The following is a 19,712-nucleotide window of genomic DNA, read 5'->3' as shown; positions in this document are numbered from 1 at the left end:
AAACCTCACAATTTGGCTAAAAAAACACATTTTCTCACATTTCGGTGACAGAAAGTTCTGGAATCTGAGAGTAGCCACCAATTTCCTTCCACCCAGCGTTCCCCCAAGTCTCCCGATAAAAATGATACCTCACTTGAGTGGGTTTGCCAAGCGCCCGCGACAGGAAATGCCCCAAAACGCAATATGGACACATCTCATTTTTTTAAAGAAAACAGAGGTGTTTTTTGCAAAGTGCCTACCTGTAGATTTTGGCCTCTAGCTCAGCCAGCACCTAGGGAAACCTTCCAAACCTGTGCATTTCTGAAAACTAGAGACCTAGGGGAATCCAAGATGGGGTGACTTGTGGGGCTCTGACCAGGTTCTGTTACCCAGATTCCTTTGCAAACCTCAAAATTTGGCTAAAAACACACATTTTCCTCACATTTCTATGACAGAAAGTTCTAGAATCAGAGAGGAGCCACAAATGTCCTTCCACCCAGGGTTCCCCCAAGTCTCCCGATAAAAATGATACCTCACTTGTGTGGGTAGGCCTAGTAGCCGTGACAAGAAATGCCCCAAAACGCAACGTGGACACATCCCATTTTTTGAAAGAAAACAGAGGTGTTTTTTGCAAAGTGCCTGCCTGTAGATTTTGGCCTCTAGCTCAGCCGGCACCTAGGGAAACCAACCAAACCTGTGCATTTTTTAAAACTAGAGACCTAGGGGAATCCAAGATGGGGTGACTTGTGGGGCTCTGTCCAGGTTCTGTTACCCAGAATCCTTTGAAAACCTCACAATTTGGCTAAAAAAACACGTTTACCTCACATTTCGGTGACAGAAAGTTCTGGAATCTGAGAGGAGCCAGAAATTTCCTTCCACCCAGCGTTCCCCCAAGTCTCCCGATAAAAATGATACCTCACATGTGTGGGTAGGCCTAGCACCCGCGACAGGAAATGCCCCGAAGCGCAACGTGGACACATCACATTTTTTAAAAGAAAACAGAGGTGTTTTTTGCATAGTGCCTACCTGTAGATTTTGGCCTTTAGCTCAGCCGGCACCTAGGGAAACCTACCAAACCTGTGCATTTCTGAAAACTAGAGACCTGGGGGAATCCAAGATGGGGTGACTTGTGGGGCTCTGACCAGGTTCTGTTACACAGAATCCTTTGCAAACCTCAAAATTTGGCTAAAAAAACACATTTTCCTCACATTTTGGTGACAGAAAGTTCTGAAATCAGAGAGGAGCCACAAATTTCCTTTCACCCAGTGTTCCCCCAAGTCTCCCGATAAAAATGATATCTCACTTGTGTGGGTAGGCCTAGTACCCGCGACAAGAAATGCCCCAAAACGCAACGTGGACACATCCCATTTTTTGAAAGAAAACAGAGGTGTTTTTTGCAAAGTGCCTGCCTGTAGATTTTGGCCTCTAGCTCAGCCAGCACCTAGGGAAACCAACCAAACCTGTGCATTTTTGAAAACTAGAGACCTAGGGGAATCCAAGATGGGGTGACTTGTGGGGCTCTGACCAGGTTCTGTTACTCGGAATCCTTTGAAAACCTCAAAATTTGGCTAAAAAAACACGTTTTCCTCACATTTCGGTGACAGAAAGTTCTGGAATCTGAGAGGAGCCACAAATTTCCTTCCACCCAGCGTTCCCCCAAGTCTCCCGATAAAAATGATACCTCACTTGTGTGGGTAGGCCTAGTACCCGCGACAGGAAATACCCAAAACGCAACGTGGACACATCCCATTTTTTGAAAGAAAACCGAGATGTTTGTTGCAAATTTCCTACCTCTAGATTTTGGCCTCTAGCTCAGCCGGCACCTAGGGAAACGTACCAAACCTGTGCATTTTTGAAAACTAGAGATCTAGGGGAATCCAAGATGTGGTGACTTGTGGGGCTCTGACCAGGTTCTGTTACCCAGATTCCTTTGCAAACCTCAAAATTTGGCCAAAAACACACATTTTCCTCACATTTCTATGACAGAAAGTTCTAGAATCAGAGAGGAGCCACAAATTTCCTTCCACCCAGGGTTCCCCCAAGTCTCCCGATAAAAATGATACCTCACTTGTGTGGGTAGGCCTAGTAGCCGCGACAAGAAATGCCCCAAAACGCAACGTGGACACATCCCATTTTTTGAAAGAAAACAGAGGTGTTTTTTGCAAAGTGCCTGCCTGTAGATTTTGGCCTCTAGCTCAGCCGGCACCTAGGGAAACCAACCAAACCTGTGCATTTTTTAAAACTAGAGACCTCGGGGAATCCAAGATGGGGTGACTTGTGGGGCTCTCTCCAGGTTCTGTTACCCAGAATCCTTTGAAAACCTCACAATTTGGCTAAAAAAACACGTTTACCTCACATTTCGGTGACAGAAAGTTCTGGAATCTTAGAGGAGCCAGAAATTTCCTTCCACCCAGCGTTCCCCCAAGTCTCCCGATAAAAATGATACCACACATGTGTGGGTAGGCCTAGCACCCGCGACAGGAAATGCCCCGAAGCGCAACGTGGACACATCACATTTTTTAAAAGAAAACAGAGGTGTTTTTTGCAAAGTGCCTACCTGTAGATTGTGGCCTGTAGCTCAGCCGGCACCCAGGGAAAACTACTAAACCTGTGCATTTTTGAAAACTAGAGACCTAGGGGAATCCAAGATGGGGTGACTTGTGGGTCTCTGACCAGGTTCTGTTACCCAGAATCCTTTGCAAACCTCCGAATTCGGCTTACAAAAACACATTTTCCTCACATTTTGGTGACAGAAAGTTCTGGAATCAGAGAGGAGCCACAAATTTCCTTCCACCCAGCGATGCCCCAAAGTCCCCCATTAAAAATGATACCTCACTTGTGTGGGTAGGCCTAGCGCCCGCAACAGGAAATGCCCCAAAACGCAACGTGCACAAATCACATTTAAAAAAAAAAAGAAAACAGAGGTGTTTTTTGCATAGTGCCTACCTGTAGATTTTGGCCTTTAGCTCAGCCGGCACCTAGGGAAACCTACCAAACCTGTGCTTTTCTGAAAACTAGAGACCTGGGGGAATCCAAGATGGAGTGACTTGTGGGGCTCTGACCAGGTTCTGTTACACAGAATCCTTTGCAAACCTCAAAATTTGGCTAAAAAAACACATTTTCCTCACATTTTGGTGACAGAAAGTTCTGGAATCAGAGAGGAGCCACAAATTTCCTTTCACCCAGTGTTCCCCCAAGTCTCCCGATAAAAATGATATCTCACTTGTGTGGGTAGGCCTAGTACCCGCGACAAGAAATGCCCCAAAACGCAACGTGGACACATCCCATTTTTTGAAAGAAAACAGAGGTGTTTTTTGCAAAGTTCCTGCCTGTAGATTTTGGTCTCTAGCTCAGCCGGCACCTAGGGAAACCTACCAAACCTGTGCATTTTTGAAAACTAGAGACCTAGGGGAATCCAAGATGGGATGACTTGTGGGGCTCTGACCAGGTTCTGTTACCCAGAATCCTTTGAAAACCTGAAAATTTGGCTAAAAAAACACGTTTTCCTCACATTTCGGTGACAGAAAGTTCTGGAACCTGAGAGGAGACACAAATTTCCATCCATCCAGCGTTCCCCTAAGTCTCCCGATAAAAATGATAACTCACTTGTGTGGGTAGGCCTAGCGCCCGCTACAGGAAATGCCACAAAACGCAAAGTGGACACATCACATTTTTTGAAAGAAAACAGAGGTGTTTTTTGCAAAGTGCCTACCTGTTGACTTTGGCCTCTAGCTCAGCCGGCACCTAGGGAAACCTACCAAACCTGTGCATTTTTTAAAACTAGAGACCTAGGGGAATCCAAGATGTGGTGACTTGTGGGGCACTGACCAGGTTCTGTTACCCAGAATCCTTTGCAAACCTCAAAATTTGGCAAAAAAAACACATATTCCTCACATTTCTATGACAGAAAGTTCTAGAATCAGAGAGGAGCCACAAATTTCCTTCCACCCAGCGTTCCCCCAAGTCTCCCGATAAAAATGATACCTCACTTGAGTGGGTTTGCCTAGCGCCCGCGACAGGAAATGCCCCAAAACGCAATATGGACACATCTAATTTTTTTAAAGAAAACAGAGGTGTTTTTTGCAAAGTGCCTACCTGTAGATTTTGGCCTCTAGCTCAGCCGGCACCTAGGGAAACCTACCAAACCTGTGCATTTTTGAAAACTAGAGACCTAGGGGAATCCAAGATGGGGTGACTTGTGGGGCTCTGACCAGGTTCTGTTACCCAGAATCCTTTGCAAACCTCAAAATTTGGCTAAAAAAACACATTTTCCTCACATTTTGGTGACAGAAAGTTCTGGAATCAGAGAGGAGCCACAAATTTCCTTCCACCCAGTGTTCCCCCAAGTCTCCCGATAAAAATGATACCTCACTTGTGTGGGTAGTCCTAGTACCCGCGACAAGAAATGCCCCAAAACGCAACGTGGACACATCTGATTTTTTTAAAGAAAACAGAGGAGTTTTTTGCAAAGTGCCTGCCTGTAGATTTTGGCCTCTAGCTCAGCCGGCACCTAGGGAAACCTACCAAACATGTGCATTTTTTAAAACTAGAGACCTAGGGGAATCCAAGATGGGGTGACTTGTGGGGCTCTGACCAGGTTCTGTTACCCAGAATCCTTTGAAAACCTCACAATTTGGCTAAAAAAACACATTTTCTCACATTTCGGTGACAGAAAGTTCTGGAATCTGAGAGTAGCCACCAATTTCCTTCCACCCAGCGTTCCCCCAAGTCTCCCGATAAAAATGATACCTCACTTGAGTGGGTTTGCCAAGCGCCCGCGACAGGAAATGCCCCAAAACGCAATATGGACACATCTCATTTTTTTAAAGAAAACAGAGGTGTTTTTTGCAAAGTGCCTACCTGTAGATTTTGGCCTCTAGCTCAGCCAGCACCTAGGGAAACCTTCCAAACCTGTGCATTTCTGAAAACTAGAGACCTAGGGGAATCCAAGATGGGGTGACTTGTGGGGCTCTGACCAGGTTCTGTTACCCAGATTCCTTTGCAAACCTCAAAATTTGGCTAAAAACACACATTTTCCTCACATTTCTATGACAGAAAGTTCTAGAATCAGAGAGGAGCCACAAATGTCCTTCCACCCAGGGTTCCCCCAAGTCTCCCGATAAAAATGATACCTCACTTGTGTGGGTAGGCCTAGTAGCCGTGACAAGAAATGCCCCAAAACGCAACGTGGACACATCCCATTTTTTGAAAGAAAACAGAGGTGTTTTTTGCAAAGTGCCTGCCTGTAGATTTTGGCCTCTAGCTCAGCCGGCACCTAGGGAAACCAACCAAACCTGTGCATTTTTTAAAACTAGAGACCTAGGGGAATCCAAGATGGGGTGACTTGTGGGGCTCTGTCCAGGTTCTGTTACCCAGAATCCTTTGAAAACCTCACAATTTGGCTAAAAAAACACGTTTACCTCACATTTCGGTGACAGAAAGTTCTGGAATCTGAGAGGAGCCAGAAATTTCCTTCCACCCAGCGTTCCCCCAAGTCTCCCGATAAAAATGATACCTCACATGTGTGGGTAGGCCTAGCACCCGCGACAGGAAATGCCCCGAAGCGCAACGTGGACACATCACATTTTTTAAAAGAAAACAGAGGTGTTTTTTGCATAGTGCCTACCTGTAGATTTTGGCCTTTAGCTCAGCCGGCACCTAGGGAAACCTACCAAACCTGTGCATTTCTGAAAACTAGAGACCTGGGGGAATCCAAGATGGGGTGACTTGTGGGGCTCTGACCAGGTTCTGTTACACAGAATCCTTTGCAAACCTCAAAATTTGGCTAAAAAAACACATTTTCCTCACATTTTGGTGACAGAAAGTTCTGAAATCAGAGAGGAGCCACAAATTTCCTTTCACCCAGTGTTCCCCCAAGTCTCCCGATAAAAATGATATCTCACTTGTGTGGGTAGGCCTAGTACCCGCGACAAGAAATGCCCCAAAACGCAACGTGGACACATCCCATTTTTTGAAAGAAAACAGAGGTGTTTTTTGCAAAGTGCCTGCCTGTAGATTTTGGCCTCTAGCTCAGCCAGCACCTAGGGAAACCAACCAAACCTGTGCATTTTTGAAAACTAGAGACCTAGGGGAATCCAAGATGGGGTGACTTGTGGGGCTCTGACCAGGTTCTGTTACTCGGAATCCTTTGAAAACCTCAAAATTTGGCTAAAAAAACACGTTTTCCTCACATTTCGGTGACAGAAAGTTCTGGAATCTGAGAGGAGCCACAAATTTCCTTCCACCCAGCGTTCCCCCAAGTCTCCCGATAAAAATGATACCTCACTTGTGTGGGTAGGCCTAGTACCCGCGACAGGAAATACCCAAAACGCAACGTGGACACATCCCATTTTTTGAAAGAAAACCGAGATGTTTGTTGCAAATTTCCTACCTCTAGATTTTGGCCTCTAGCTCAGCCGGCACCTAGGGAAACGTACCAAACCTGTGCATTTTTGAAAACTAGAGATCTAGGGGAATCCAAGATGTGGTGACTTGTGGGGCTCTGACCAGGTTCTGTTACCCAGATTCCTTTGCAAACCTCAAAATTTGGCCAAAAACACACATTTTCCTCACATTTCTATGACAGAAAGTTCTAGAATCAGAGAGGAGCCACAAATTTCCTTCCACCCAGGGTTCCCCCAAGTCTCCCGATAAAAATGATACCTCACTTGTGTGGGTAGGCCTAGTAGCCGTGACAAGAAATGCCCCAAAACGCAACGTGGACACATCCCATTTTTTGAAAGAAAACAGAGGTGTTTTTTGCAAAGTGCCTGCCTGTAGATTTTGGCCTCTAGCTCAGCCGGCACCTAGGGAAACCAACCAAACCTGTGCATTTTTTAAAACTAGAGACCTAGGGGAATCCAAGATGGGGTGACTTGTGGGGCTCTGTCCAGGTTCTGTTACCCAGAATCCTTTGAAAACCTCACAATTTGGCTAAAAAAACACGTTTACCTCACATTTCGGTGACAGAAAGTTCTGGAATCTGAGAGGAGCCAGAAATTTCCTTCCACCCAGCGTTCCCCCAAGTCTCCCGATAAAAATGATACCTCACATGTGTGGGTAGGCCTAGCACCCGCGACAGGAAATGCCCCGAAGCGCAACGTGGACACATCACATTTTTTAAAAGAAAACAGAGGTGTTTTTTGCATAGTGCCTACCTGTAGATTTTGGCCTTTAGCTCAGGCGGCACCTAGGGAAACCTACCAAACCTGTGCATTTCTGAAAACTAGAGACCTGGGGGAATCCAAGATGGGGTGACTTGTGGGGCTCTGACCAGGTTCTGTTACACAGAATCCTTTGCAAACCTCAAAATTTGGCTAAAAAAACACATTTTCCTCACATTTTGGTGACAGAAAGTTCTGAAATCAGAGAGGAGCCACAAATTTCCTTTCACCCAGTGTTCCCCCAAGTCTCCCGATAAAAATGATATCTCACTTGTGTGGGTAGGCCTAGTACCCGCGACAAGAAATGCCCCAAAACGCAACGTGGACACATCCCATTTTTTGAAAGAAAACAGAGGTGTTTTTTGCAAAGTTCCTGCCTGTAGATTTTGGTCTCTAGCTCAGCCGGCACCTAGGGAAACCTACCAAACCTGTGCATTTTTGAAAACTAGAGACCTAGGGGAATCCAAGATGGGATGACTTGTGGGGCTCTGACCAGGTTCTGTTACCCAGAATCCTTTGAAAACCTGAAAATTTGGCTAAAAAAACACGTTTTCCTCACATTTCGGTGACAGAAAGTTCTGGAACCTGAGAGGAGACACAAATTTCCATCCATCCAGCGTTCCCCTAAGTCTCCCGATAAAAATGATAACTCACTTGTGTGGGTAGGCCTAGCGCCCGCTACAGGAAATGCCACAAAACGCAAAGTGGACACATCACATTTTTTGAAAGAAAACAGAGGTGTTTTTTGCAAAGTGCCTACCTTTTGACTTTGGCCTCTAGCTCAGCCGGCACCTAGGGAAACCTACCAAACCTGTGCATTTTTTAAAACTAGAGACCTAGGGGAATCCAAGATGTGGTGACTTGTGGGGCACTGACCAGGTTCTGTTACCCAGAATCCTTTGCAAACCTCAAAATTTGGCTAAAAAAACACATTTTCCTCACATTTTGGTGACAGAAAGTTCTGGAATCAGAGAGGAGCCACAAATTTCCTTCCACCCAGCGTTCCCCCAAGTCTCCCGATAAAAATGATACCTCACTTGTGTGGGTAGGCCTAGTACCCGCGACAAGAAATGCCCCAAAACGCAACGTGGACACATCCCATTTTTTTAAAGAAAACAGAGGTGTTTTTTGCAAAGTGCCTGCCTGTAGATTTTGGCCTCTAGCTCAGCCAGCACCTAGGGAAACCAACCAAACCTGTGCATTTTTGAAAACTAGAGACCTAGGGGAATCCAAGATGGGGTGACTTGTGGGGCTCTGACCAGGTTCTGTTACTCGGAATCCTTTGAAAACCTCAAAATTTGGCTAAAAAAACACGTTTTCCTCACATTTCGGTGACAGAAAGTTCTGGAATCTGAGAGGAGCCACAAATTTCCTTCCACCCAGCGTTCCCCCAAGTCTCCCGATAAAAATGATACCTCACTTGTGTGGGTAGGCCTAGTACCCGCGACAGGAAATACCCAAAACGCAACGTGGACACATCCCATTTTTTGAAAGAAAACCGAGATGTTTGTTGCAAATTTCCTACCTCTAGATTTTGGCCTCTAGCTCAGCCGGCACCTAGGGAAACGTACCAAACCTGTGCATTTTTGAAAACTAGAGATCTAGGGGAATCCAAGATGTGGTGACTTGTGGGGCTCTGACCAGGTTCTGTTACCCAGATTCCTTTGCAAACCTCAAAATTTGGCTAAAAACACACATTTTCCTCACATTTCTATGACAGAAAGTTCTAGAATCAGAGAGGAGCCACAAATTTCCTTCCACCCAGGGTTCCCCCAAGTCTCCCGATAAAAATGATACCTCACTTGTGTGGGTAGGCCTAGTAGCCGTGACAAGAAATGCCCCAAAACGCAACGTGGACACATCCCATTTTTTGAAAGAAAACAGAGGTGTTTTTTGCAAAGTGCCTGCCTGTAGATTTTGGCCTCTAGCTCAGCCGGCACCTAGGGAAACCAACCAAACCTGTGCATTTTTTAAAACTAGAGACCTAGGGGAATCCAAGATGGGGTGACTTGTGGGGCTCTGTCCAGGTTCTGTTACCCAGAATCCTTTGAAAACCTCACAATTTGGCTAAAAAAACACGTTTACCTCACATTTCGGTGACAGAAAGTTCTGGAATCTGAGAGGAGCCAGAAATTTCCTTCCACCCAGCGTTCCCCCAAGTCTCCCGATAAAAATGATACCTCACATGTGTGGGTAGGCCTAGCACCCGCGACAGGAAATGCCCCGAAGCGCAACGTGGACACATCACATTTTTTAAAAGAAAACAGAGGTGTTTTTTGCAAAGTGCCTACCTGTAGATTGTGGCCTGTAGCTCAGCCGGCACCTAGGGAAAACTACTAAACCTGTGCATTTTTGAAAACTAGAGACCTAGGGGAATCCAAGATGGGGTGACTTGTGGGGCTCTGACCAGGTTCTGTTACCCAGAATCCTTTGCAAACCTCAGAATTTGGCTTACAAAAACACATTTTCCTCACATTTTGGTGACAGAAAGTTCTGGAATCAGAGAGGAGCCACAAATTTCCTTCCACCAAGCGATGCCCCAAAGTCCCCCATTAAAAATGATACCTCACTTGTGTGGGTAGGCCTAGCGCCCGCAACAGGAAATGCCCCAAAACGCAACGTGCACAAATCACATTTAAAAAAAAAAAGAAAACAGAGGTGTTTTTTGCATAGTGCCTACCTGTAGATTTTGGCCTTTAGCTCAGCCGGCACCTAGGGAAACCTACCAAACCTGTGCATTTCTGAAAACTAGAGACCTGGGGGAATCCAAGATGGGGTGACTTGTGGGGCTCTGACCAGGTTCTGTTACACAGAATCCTTTGCAAACCTCAAAATTTGGCTAAAAAAACACATTTTCCTCACATTTCTATGACAGAAAGTTCTAGAATCAGAGAGGAGCCACAAATTTCCTTCCACCCAGCGTTCCCCCAAGTCTCCCGATAAAAATGATACCTCACTTGTGTGGGTAGGCCTAGTAGCCGCGACAAGAAATGCCCCAAAACTCAACGTGGACACATCCCATTTTTTGAAAGAAAACAGAGGTGTTTTTTGCAAAGTGCCTGCCTTTAGATTTTGGCCCCTAGCTCAGCCGGCACCTAGGGAAACCAACCAAACCTGTGCATTTTTTAAAACTAGACACCTAGGGGAATCCAAGATGGGGTGACTTGTGGGGCTCTGACCAGGTTCTGTTACCCAGAATCCTTTGCAAACCTCACAATTTGGCTAAAAAAACACATTTTCCTCACATTTCTGTGACAGAAAGTTCTAGAATCAGAGAGGAGCCACAAATTTCCTTCCACCCAGCTTTCCCCCAAGTCTCCCGATAAAAATGATACCTCACTTGTGTGGGTAGGCCTAGTACCCGCGACAAGAAATGCCCCAAAACGCAACGTGGACACATCCCATTTTTTTAAAGAAAACAGAGGTGTTTTTTGCAAAGTGCCTGCCTGTAGATTTTGGCCTCTAGCTCAGCCAGCACCTAGGGAAACCAACCAAACCTGTGCATTTTTGAAAACTAGAGACGTAGGGGAATCCAAGATGGGAGTGACTTGTGGGGCTCTGACCAGGTTCTGTTACTCGGAATCCTTTGAAAACCTCAAAATTTGGCTAAAAAAACACGTTTTCCTCACATTTCGGTGACAGAAAGTTCTGGAATCTGAGAGGAGCCACAAATTTCCTTCCACCCAGCGTTCCCCCAAGTCTCCCGATAAAAATGATACCTCACTTGTGTGGGTAGGCCTAGCACCCGCGACAGGAAATGCCCCAAAACGCAATGTGGACACATCACATTTTTTGAAAGAAAACAGAGGTGTTTTTTGCAAAGTGCCTACCTGTAGATTTTGGCCTGTAGCTCAGCCGGCACCTAGGGAAACCTACCAAACCTGTGCATTTTTTAAAACTAAAGACCTAGGGGAATCCAAGATGGGGTGAATTGTGGGGCTCTGACCAGGTTCTGTTACCCAGAATCCTTTGCAAACCTCAAAATTCGGCTTAAAAAAACAAATTTTCCTCACATTTTGGTGACAGAAAGTTCTAGAATCAGAGAGGAGCCACAAATTTCCTTCCACCCAGCGTTCCCCCAAGTCTCCCGATAAAAATGATACCTCACTTGAGTGGGTTTGCCTAGCGCCCGCGACAGGATATGCCCCAAAACGCAATATGGACACATCTCATTTTTTTAAAGAAAACAGAGGTGTTTTTTGCAAAGTGCCCACCTGTAGATTTTGGCCTCTAGCTCAGCCGGCACCTAGGGAAACCTACCAAACCTGTGCATTTTTGAAAACTAGAGACCTAGGGGAATCCAAGATGGGGTGACTTGTGGGGCTCTGAACAGGTTCAGTTACCCAGAATCCTTTGCAAACCTCAAAATTTGGCTAAAAAAACACATTTTCCTCACATTTTGGTGACAGAAAGTTCTGGAATCAGAGAGGAGCCACAAATTTCCTTCCACCCAGCGTTCCCCCAAGTCTCCCGATAAAAATGATACCTCACTTGTGTGGGTAGGCCTAGTAGCCGCGACAAGAAATGCCCCAAAACGCAATGTGGACACATCACATTTTTTGAAAGAAAACAGAGGTGTTTTTTGTAAAGTGCCTACCTGTAGATTTTGGCCTCTAGCTCAGCCGGCACCTAGGGAAACCTACCAAACCTGTGCATTTTTGAAAACTAGAGACCTAGGGGAATCCAAGATGGGGTGACTTGTGGGGCTCTGACCAGGTTCTGTTACCCAGAATCCTTTGAAAACTTCAAAATTTGGCTAAAAAAACACGTTTTCTCACATTTCGGTGACTGAAAGTTCTGGAATCTGAGAGGAGCCACAAATTTCCTTCCACCCAGCGTTCCCCCAAGTCTCCCGATAAAAATGATACCTCACTTGTGTGGGTAGTCCTAGTACCCGCGACAGGAAATGCCCCAAAACGCAACGTGGACACATCCCATTTTTTGAAAGAAAACAGAGGTGTTTTTGCAAAGGGCCTACCTGTAGATTTTGGCATCTAGCTCAGCCGGCACCTAGGGAAACCTACCAAACCTGTGCATTGTTTAAAACTAGAGACGTAGGGGAATCCAAGATGGGGTGACTTGTGGGTCACTGACCAGGTTCTGTTACCCAGAATCCTTTGCAAACCTCAAAATTTGGCTAAAAAAACACATTTTCCTCACATTTTGGTGACAGAAAGTTCTAGAATCAGAGAGGAGCCACAAATTTCCTTCCACCCAGGGTTCCCCCAAGTCTCCCGATAAAAATGATACCTCACTTGTGTGGGTAGGCCTAGTAGCCGCGACAAGAAATGCCCCAAAACGCAACGTGGACACATCCCATTTTTTGAAAGAAAACAGAGGTGTTTTTTGCAAAGTGCCTGCCTGTAGATTTTGGCCTCTAGCTCAGCCGGCACCTAGGGAAACCAACCAAACCTGTGCATTTTTTAAAACTAGAGACCTAGGGAAATCCAAGATGGGGTGACTTGTGGGGCTCTCTCCAGGTTCTGTTACCCAGAATCCTTTGAAAACCTCACAATTTGGCTAAAAAAACACGTTTACCTCACATTTCGGTGACAGAAAGTTCTGGAATCTTAGAGGAGCCAGAAATTTCCTTCCACCCAGCGTTCCCCCAAGTCTCCCGATAAAAATGATACCACACATGTGTGGGTAGGCCTAGCACCCGCGACAGGAAATGCCCCGAAGCGCAACGTGGACACATCACATTTTTTAAAAGAAAACAGAGGTGTTTTTTGCAAAGTGCCTACCTGTAGATTGTGGCCTGTAGCTCAGCCGGCACCCAGGGAAAACTACTAAACCTGTGCATTTTTGAAAACTAGAGACCTAGGGGAATCCAAGATGGGGTGACTTGTGGGTCTCTGACCAGGTTCTGTTACCCAGAATCCTTTGCAAACCTCAGAATTCGGCTTACAAAAACACATTTTCCTCACATTTTGGTGACAGAAAGTTCTGGAATCAGAGAGGAGCCACAAATTTCCTTCCACCCAGCGATGCCCCAAAGTCCCCCATTAAAAATGATACCTCACTTGTGTGGGTAGGCCTAGCGCCCGCAACAGGAAATGCCCCAAAACGCAACGTGCACAAATCACATTTAAAAAAAAAAAGAAAACAGAGGTGTTTTTTGCATAGTGCCTACCTGTAGATTTTGGCCTTTAGCTCAGCCGGCACCTAGGGAAACCTACCAAACCTGTGCTTTTCTGAAAACTAGAGACCTGGGGGAATCCAAGATGGAGTGACTTGTGGGGCTCTGACCAGGTTCTGTTACACAGAATCCTTTGCAAACCTCAAAATTTGGCTAAAAAAACACATTTTCCTCACATTTTGGTGACAGAAAGTTCTGGAATCAGAGAGGAGCCACAAATTTCCTTTCACCCAGTGTTCCCCCAAGTCTCCCGATAAAAATGATATCTCACTTGTGTGGGTAGGCCTAGTACCCGCGACAAGAAATGCCCCAAAACGCAACGTGGACACATCCCATTTTTTGAAAGAAAACAGAGGTGTTTTTTGCAAAGTTCCTGCCTGTAGATTTTGGTCTCTAGCTCAGCCGGCACCTAGGGAAACCTACCAAACCTGTGCATTTTTGAAAACTAGAGACCTAGGGGAATCCAAGATGGGATGACTTGTGGGGCTCTGACCAGGTTCTGTTACACAGAATCCTTTGAAAACCTGAAATTTTGGCTAAAAAAACACGTTTTCCTCACATTTCGGTGACAGAAAGTTCTGGAACCTGAGAGGAGACACAAATTTCCATCCATCCAGCGTTCCCCTAAGTCTCCCGATAAAAATGATAACTCACTTGTGTGGGTAGGCCTAGCGCCCGCTACAGGAAATGCCACAAAACGCAAAGTGGACACATCACATTTTTTGAAAGAAAACAGAGGTGTTTTTTGCAAAGTGCCTACCTGTTGACTTTGGCCTCTAGCTCAGCCGGCACCTAGGGAAACCTACCAAACCTGTGCATTTTTTAAAACTAGAGACCTAGGGGAATCCAAGATGTGGTGACTTGTGGGGCACTGACCAGGTTCTGTTACCCAGAATCCTTTGCAAACCTCAAAATTTGGCAAAAAAAACACATATTCCTCACATTTCTATGACAGAAAGTTCTAGAATCAGAGAGGAGCCACAAATTTCCTTCCACCCAGCGTTCCCCCAAGTCTCCCGATAAAAATGATACCTCACTTGAGTGGGTTTGCCTAGCGCCCGCGACAGAAAATGCCCCAAAACGCAATATGGACACATCTCATTTTTTTAAAGAAAACAGAGGTGTTTTTTGCAAAGTGCCTACCTGTAGATTTTGGCCTCTAGCTCAGCCGGCACCTAGGGAAACCTACCAAACCTGTGCATTTTTGAAAACTAGAGACCTAGGGGAATCCAAGATGGGGTGACTTGTGGGGCTCTGACCAGGTTCTGTTACCCAGAATCCTTTGCAAACCTCAAAATTCAGCTTAAAAAAACACATTTTCCTCACATTTTGGAGACAGAAAGTTCTGGAATCAGAGAGGAGCCACAAATTTCCTTCCACCCAGCGTTCCCCCAAGTCTTCCGTTAAAAATGATACCTCACTTGTGTGGGTTTGCCTAGCGCTCGCGACAGGAAATGCCCCAAAACGCAATGTGGACACATCTCATTTTTTTAAAGAAAACAGAGGTGTTTTTTGCAAAGTGCCTACCTGTAGATTTTGGCCTCTAGCTCAGCCGGCACCTAGGGAAACCTACCAAACCTGTGCATTTTTGAAAACTAGAGACCTAGGGGAATCCAAGATGGGGTGACTTGTGGGGCTTTGACCAGGTTCTGTTACCCAGAATCCTTTGCAAACCTCAAAATTTGGCTAAAAAAACACATTTTCCTCACATTTTGGTGACAGAAAGTTCCGGAATCAGAGAGGAGCCACAAATTTCCTTCCACCCAGTGTTCCCCCTAGTCTCCCGATAAAAATTATACTTCACTTGTGTGGGTAGGCCTAGCACCCGCGACAGGAAATGCCCCGAAGCGCAACGTGGACAAATCACATTTAAAAAAAAAAAGAAAACACAGGTGTTTTTTGCATAGTGCCTACCTGTAGATTTTGGCCTCTAGCTCAGCCGGCACCTAGGGAAACCTACCAAACCTGTGCATTTTTTAAAACTAGAGACCTAGGGGAATCCAAGATGGGATGACTTGTGGGGCTCTGACCAGGTTCTGTTACCCAGAATCCTTTGAAAACCTCAACATTTGGCTAAAAAAACACATTTTCCTCACATTTCGGTGACAGAAAGTTCTAGAATCAGAGAGGAGCCATAAATTTCCTTCCACCCAGCGTTCCCCCAAGTCTCCCGATAAAAATGATACCTCACTTGTGTGGGTAGGCCTAGTACCCGCGACAAGAAATGCCCCAAAACGCAACGTGGACACATCCCATTTTTTGAAAGAAAACAGAGGTGTTTTTTGCAAAGTGTCTGCCTGTAGATTTTGGCCTCTAGCTCAGCCGGCCCCTAGGGAAACCTACCAAACCTGTGCATTTTTTAAAACTAGAGACCTAGGGGAATCCAAGATGGGGTGACTTGTGGGGCTCTGACCAGGTTCTGTTACCCAGAATCCTTTGAAAACCTCAAAATTTGGTCTAAAGAAACACGTTTTCTCATATTTCGGTGACAGAAAGTTCTGGAATCTGAGAGTAGCCACAAATTTCCTACCACCCAGCGTTCCCCTAAGTCTCCCGATAAAAATGATACCTCACTTGTGTGGGTTTACCTAGCGCCCGCGACAGGAAATGCCCCAAAACGCAATGTGGACACATCTCATTTGTTTAAAGAAAACAGAGGTGTTTTTTGCATAGTGCCTACCTGTAGATTTTGGCCTCTAGCTCAGCCGGCACCTAGGGAAACCTACCAAACCTGTGCATTTCTGAAAACTAGAGACCTGGGGGAATCCAAGATGGGGTGACTTGTGGGGCTCTGACCAGGTTCTGTTACACAGAATCCTTTGCAAACCTCAAAATTTGGCTAAAAAAACACATTTTCCTCACATTTTGGTGACAGAAAGTTCTGAAATCAGAGAGGAGCCACAAATTTCCTTTCACCCAGTGTTCCCCCAAGTCTCCCGATAAAAATGATATCTCACTTGTGTGGGTAGGCCTAGTACCCGCGACAAGAAATGCCCCAAAACGCAACGTGGACACATCCCATTTTTTGAAAGAAAACAGAGGTGTTTTTTGCAAAGTTCCTGCCTGTAGATTTTGGTCTCTAGCTCAGCCGGCACCTAGGGAAACCTACCAAACCTGTGCATTTTTGAAAACTAGAGACCTAGGGGAATCCAAGATGGGATGACTTGTGGGGCTCTGACCAGGTTCTGTTACCCAGAATCCTTTGCAAACCTCAAAATTTGGCTAAAGAAACACATTTTCCTCACATTTTGGTGACAGAAAGTTCTGGAATCAGAGAGGAGCCACAAATTTCCTTCCACCCAGTGTTCCCCCAAGTCTCCCGATAAAAATGATACCTCACTTGTGTGGGTAGGCCTAGTACCCGCGACAAGAAATGCCCCAAAACGCAACGTGGACACATCCCATTTTTTGAAAGAAAACAGAGGTGTTTTTTGCAAAGTTCCTGCCTGTAGATTTTGGTCTCTAGCTCAGCCGGCACCTAGGGAAACCTACAAAACCTGTGCATTTTTTAAAACTAGAGACCTAGGGGAATCCAAGATGGGATGACTTGTGGGGCTCTGACCAGGTTCTGTTACCCAGAATCCTTTGAAAACCTCAAAATTTGGCTAAAGAAACACGTTTTCTCACATTTCGGTGACAGAAAGTTCTGGAATCTGAGAGTAGCCACAAATTTCCTACCACCCAGCGTTCCCCCAAGTCTCCCGATAAAAATGATACCTCACTTGTGTTGGTTTGCCTAGCGCCCGCGACAGGAAATGCCCCAAAACGCAATGTGGACACATCTCATTTGTTTAAAGAAAACAGAGGTGTTTTTTGCAAAGTGCCTACCTGTAGATTTTGGCCTCTAGCTCAGCCGGCACCTAGGGAAACCTACCAAACCTGTGCATTTTTTAAAACTAGAGACCTAGGGGAATCCAAGATGGGGTGACTTGTGGGGCTCTGACCAGGTTCTGTTACCCAGAATCCTTTGCAAACCTCAAAATTTGGCTAAAAAAACACATTTTGGTGACAGAAAGTTCTGGAATCAGAGAGGTGCCACAAATTTCCTTCCACCCAGTGTTCCCCCAAGTCTCCCGATAAAAATGATACCTCACTTGTGTGGGTAGTCCTAGTACCCGCGACAGGAAATGCCCCAAAACGCAACGTGGACACATCCCATTTTTTTAAAGAAAACAGAGGTGTTTTTTGCAAAGTGCCTATCTGTAGATTTTGGCCTCTAGCTCAGCCGGCACCTAGGGAAACCTACCAAACCTGTGCATTTTTGAAAACTAGAGACCTAGGGGAATCCAAGATGGGGTGACTTGTGGGGCTCTGACTAGGTTATGTTACCCAGAATCCTTTGCAAACCTCAAAATGTGGCTAAAAAAACACATTTTCCTCACATTTCGGTGACAGAAAGTTCTGGAATCTGAGAGGAGCCACGAATTTCCTTCCACCCAGCGTTCCCCCTCGTCTCCCGATAAAAATGATACCTCACTTGTGTGGGTAGGCCTAGCGCCCGTGACAGGAAATGCCCCAAAACACAACGTGGACACATCAAATTTTTTGAAAGGAAACAGAGGTGTTTTTTGCAAAGTGCCTACCTGTAGATTTTGGCCTCTAGATCAGCCGGCACCTAGGGAAACCTACCAAACCTGTGCATTTCTGAAAACTAGAGACCTAGGGGAATCCAAGATGGGGTGACTTGTGGGGCTCTGACCAGGATCTGTTACCCAGAATCCTTTGCAAACCTCAAAATGTGGCTAAAAAACACATTTTCCTCACATTTCGGTGACAAAAATTTCTGGAATCTGAGAGGAGCCACAAATTTCCTTCGACCCAGCGTTCCCCCAAGACTCCCGATAAAAATGATACCTCACTTGTGTGGGTAGGTCTAGTGCCCGCGACACGAAATGGCACAAAACACAACGTGGACACATCACATTTTTTCATAGAAAACAGTGCCTACCTGTGGATTTTGGCCTCTAGCTCAGCCGTCACCTGGGTAAACCTAGCAAACTAGCACATTTTTGAAAACTAGAAACCCAGGGGAATCCAAGATGGGGTGACTTGTGGGGCTCTGACCAGGTTCTGTTACCCAGAATCCTTTGCAAACCTCAAAATTTGGCTAAAAAAACACGTTTTCCTCTAATTTTGGTGACAGAAAGTTCTGGAATCTGAGAGGAGCCACAAATTTCCTTCGACCCAGTGGGGGGCAGAAATGGTCTAAATACAATTTGCCCCCCAGGGGAGCGACCCTTGCCTAATGGGTTGCTCCCCATCTCTAAAAAAACAAAAAACAAAACAAAAACCACAAAAAAACAATTTGCCCTGGCGCCTAGAGGTTTCTTTCCCCCCTGGGGGCAGATATGGCCTAAAATAAATTTAACCCCCCCCCTGGAATGACCCTTGCCTACGGGGTCGCTCCCCCTGCGTGACATTGGCGGCAAAAAAAAAATCCCCGGTGCCTAGTGGTTTCTGCCCCCTTGGGGGCAGATTGCCCGATTTTAGGTCGCTCCCCATCTCTAAAAAAGCAAACAAACCAAAAAAAAAAACACAAAAAAAAAATTTGCCCTGGCACCTAGAGGTTTCTGCCCCCCCTGGGGGCAGATCGGCCTAATAACAATAGGCCGATCTGCCCCCGGGGGGGCAGAAATGGCCTAAAATAAATTTGCAACCAACCACCCCCCCAAACCTCGTGTGAGCGACCCTTGCCTATTGGGTAGCTCCCCTTGCGTGACATTGGCGCCAAAAAAAAAAACCCCGGTGCCTAGTGGTTTCTGCCCCCTTGGGGGCAGATTGACCTAAAATCGGGCAATCTGCCCCTAAGGGGGGCAGAAATGGTCTAAATACAATTTGCCCCCCAGGGGAGCGACCCTTGCCTAATGGGTCGCTCCCAATCTCTAAAAAAACAAACAAACAAAAAAAAACACACAAAAAAATTTGCCCTGGCGCATAGAGGTTTCTGCCCCCCCTGGGGGCTGATCGCCTTACAACAATACGCCGATCAGTCCCCGGGGGGGCAGAAATGGCCTAAAATAAATTTGCCCCCACCCACCCCCCCAAACCTCCTGGGAGCGATCCCCGGCTACGGGGTAGCTCCCCCTGCGTGACATTGGCGCCAAAAAAAAATCCCCGGTGCCTAGTGGTTTCTGCCCTCTTGGGGGCAGATTAACCTAAAATCGGGCAATCTGCCCCTAAGGGGGGCAGAAATGGTCTAAATACAATTTGGCCCCCAGGGGAGTGACCCTTGCCTAATGGGTCGCTCCCCATCTCTAAAAAAATAAAAAAAAAACACACAAAAAAATGTGCCCTGGCGCCTAGAGGTTTCGGCCTAATACCAATAGGCCGATCTGCCCCTATGGGGGGCAGAAATGGCCTAAAATAAATGTGCCCCCCCACCCCCCTGGGGAGCGACCCTTGCCTACAAGGTCGCTCCCCTTGCGTGACAA

Source organism: Pleurodeles waltl, chromosome 7, assembly GCF_031143425.1.
Source record: "Pleurodeles waltl isolate 20211129_DDA chromosome 7, aPleWal1.hap1.20221129, whole genome shotgun sequence".
NCBI classification, from domain to species: Eukaryota; Metazoa; Chordata; class Amphibia; order Caudata; family Salamandridae; genus Pleurodeles; species Pleurodeles waltl.
The sequence above is the reverse complement of the archived record's forward strand: the minus strand, read 5'-3'. Positions refer to the sequence as shown.